This window comes from Sinocyclocheilus grahami, unplaced genomic scaffold (assembly GCF_001515645.1).
Source record: "Sinocyclocheilus grahami isolate Dianchi unplaced genomic scaffold, SAMN03320097.WGS_v1.1 scaffold552.1, whole genome shotgun sequence".
NCBI lineage: Eukaryota > Metazoa > Chordata > Actinopteri > Cypriniformes > Cyprinidae > Sinocyclocheilus > Sinocyclocheilus grahami.
Window position 1 is genome coordinate 636,944 of NW_015505731.1, and position 3,523 is coordinate 640,466.

The following is a 3,523-nucleotide window of genomic DNA, read 5'->3' on the forward strand; positions in this document are numbered from 1 at the left end:
GCAAGCCCTCCGGACGCTCCTTCGTCGAATCCGCCGGCCGCGCTGTTCTCAAACCCGCCCACCTCTGCTCACTCAAGCCGGTCTCCGCTCACTCTAGGCCTCCGGCCTCCGCTTACTCAAGGCCGCGGTTTGTGACGCTGTTTTGTTGTAAAAGCGAAACTACTTTGTTTGGCCTTCCAAAAGAGGACACGACTAGAAATCAGTGGTTAAGTTGTATTTACAACACTGTTCAAGGACCCTTCAACCCAAATATTCAGATGTGTGCAGCACATTTTATGGAGGACCATTTCCTGATCCTGGGCAACGCGTAAAAAGACAGTATAAGTCATTATAATCAGTAATTATGTCCCCACTGGATGCAACAAATGCCTTGTTTATAATGAGTTTTAATGTTTTTGTCTTGTCGCTCCGGCCGTGACACGGCATCACAGATGGTAGGGGTGTAACATTTCCGTCACACGCTTGAGGTATTCGGCCAATCACAAGGGACTGGATAGCTGGCCAATCAGAGCACACCTCGCTTTTCAGACCAATGAGCTTTGTAAAAATCTACGCGTTTCAGAAAGGTGCCGCCATTACAGCTCATACCTGCTAAAAAACCATCTGTTTTGTTTCTGATTATCATGTGTATCGCACTGAAATCATGCGTTTTAAACCTTATTCGTTTAAACTTCTGATATACGGTTTTCTGAGCGCATACATCCGAAGAAAAGGTCCGATTTTCATGATATGTCACGTTTAACAGTTACAGCACGGTGTCCAACAGCTCATTTACACTGTGCTCAGTGTATATGCAGAGTTTGATGCTCTCCATTACTTCATTCTCCCCACAGGAGGCTCAGTATCGATGCGATGCTGTTAGGAACCCATGACTTCAGCACCTTCCGTGCCTTGAGCTCAGAAACGCCCTTCAAGAGCCCAGTGAAGACCCTAGAGAAGACCCAGCTGGAACCTGCGGTCTCGTTCAGTCAGAGACGCTTTCACAGGTAGGATTCCTCTTGCTAGGTAAAAAGCGGCAAAGCCAGAGATTAGAGGAAGCAAAGTTTCATTGGTGCTTTGATGATTTCCAGGGGATTCAGAATCATCACAATAGACCTTTATCAGGTTAGACGCCATATTGAATTTAACATGAGGCTGTGAGGGATAGATCAGCAGTCTTTGCAATGGCACGCACTGTATGATGGTCCTAGATCACGTCATTTTCACAGCTCTCAAAACTGTTTTATGAAGTATTTGTCTACCGAAAGTTTCTTTTTGTAAAGATGTTTCTTCAGTTTAACAGTCAATATATTGTCAAACATCAGTAATTAAAGGAATCGGTCCCTTGAGGTTGTTTAGTCATCTTCATGTCATTCAAACCCAAAACTTTGTTCTGTGGAACACAGAAGGAGAAGTTTAACGGAATGCTCATGCTGCTGTTTTCCATACAGTCATGGTGAGTGAGCACTGTTGAGCTCCAAAAGCCTCAACAATGCACCATAAAACAGCAAGATGTCTTGTTCACTATAACCAAATTCTACTAGACTGAAAGGGATAGTTCACCCAAAAATGAAAATTCTGTCATGATTTACTCAACCTCAAAACTGTTCCAAACTTGTATGGGTTTCTGTCTTCTGCTGAACACAAAAGACGATATATTGGTGACCAAACAGTTGCTGGAAGCAGTTTGGTTACCAACATTCTTCAAAATATCTTCTTTTGTGTTCAGCAGAAAGATAATTCATGCGTTTGGAACAACTTGAGGGTGAGTAAATAATGACTGAATTTGGTGAACTAATCCTTGAATTTCAAATGAATAATCCCTGAAAATCTTGCCCATGATTCTATTTATTTCACTCAATATACTCAGTTCACAAGCACCATAAAACAGCAAGATGTCTTGTTCACTATAACCAAAGTCTACTAGACTGAAAGGGATAGTTCACCCAAAAATGAAAATTCTGTCATGATTTACTCAACCTCAAAACTGTTCCAAACTTGTATGGGTTTCTGTCTTCTGCTGAACACAAAAGACGATATATTGGTGACCAAACAGTTGCTGGAAGCAGTTTGGTTACCAACATTCTTCAAAATATCTTCTTTTGTGTTCAGCAGAAAGATAATTCATGCGTTTGGAACAACTTGAGGGTGAGTAAATAATGACTGAATTTGGTGAACTAATCCTTGAATTTCAAATGAATAATCCCTGAAAATCTTGCCCATGATTCTATTTATTTCACTCAATATACTCAGTTCACTAAATACATTTTATCAGATTAATTGGCCTGGTCGATGTAATGGTCAGTCACAAATCAATAATATATTTCAGAGTTACCAACATGAAATGAAGTGCAGTTTATCCCACAATTTGCTCATTTAATTCTGTCATTTTATTTTAATAGCCACTTTTCAACAGCATGGTGAGGGATTCATTGAGCAAATGTGGAGTTATTCGGCATGGGAGCATATAAATAGCCTTTGATTTCCTAGAAAGATATATGGCTGAACTTCAAGGCCGGAGCTCGTCTAATCTGCGATTGATGGATCAGCAATTACAACATGCTGTCAATAGTTGCTAATATAAATTCCTTCTCCAGCCATAAACCCATTAATAACCCTAATTATGACTTCATATAGTAAGCCTTATGTTCTTCAACCACTGGCCAGCTACCAGCTAAAGGAATTGTATAATATTGTGTAGAAATGCAAACACACAGTATGAAAGGCGAAGCGGCTTTATAACACAGTGGATGTCCAGTCTTTGAGGCTGGTGTTTCATCAGTCGTCTCTTCAGTTAGGCATGTGCAATGAGACTGTTGCTAGGCAACAGATGTTGGACTAAAGCATGATGCTGACAAAAGCGGGCTGCTCATTCCTTCTGTCCTGAGCTGAGGGACAGACTGCAGCTTGTCAGACGAGGTGAAGAGTGGCTGTTTTTATACTGTCCACATCAAGCGTTCTGAAGAAAACATTATTTTAGTCACAAAAAATATAAAGGAGGATTCAATATTTGATGATTTGGGATATATCCTGTACTCTATCATTCAGAAACAACTGAAAGAAATGAATGCTTCTATTCAGCAAGGATTAAATTGATCAAAAGTCACAGTCAAGACATTTATAATGTTACAAAAGATTTCCTTTTGGAATGAATGCTCTTCTCTTGAACTTTTTTTATTAATCAAAGAATCCTGAAATTAATATATATCATGGGTTTCACAAAAATGAGAAGTTTTCATCATTGATAATAATCAGAAATGTTTCTTGAGCAGCAAATCAGCATCTTAAAATGATTTGTGTGACACTGAAGACTGGAGTAATGATGGAGTAATGCTCAGCTTTGTGTCACAGCAATAAATTACATTTTAAAATATATTACAGTGGAAACCTTGGGCATGCATAAGAGACGCCATGCCTCCCTCAAAAGCCATTGGGACATATGTTTAAAACCAACTCACACTGGGATCCCTTCAGCAGGTCATTTTGAGTTTTTCACACGCAGCTCTCAGCTGTCAGGACACACACACACACACACACACACACA

General features: G+C 40.0%; 1 pseudogene; it reads left to right on the forward strand.

Moving 5' to 3' along the window:
- The window catches only part of LOC107555989 (tRNA pseudouridine synthase-like 1), a 78,490-nt pseudogene that overhangs the window by 65,291 nt on the left and 9,676 nt on the right, over positions 1 to 3,523 (forward strand).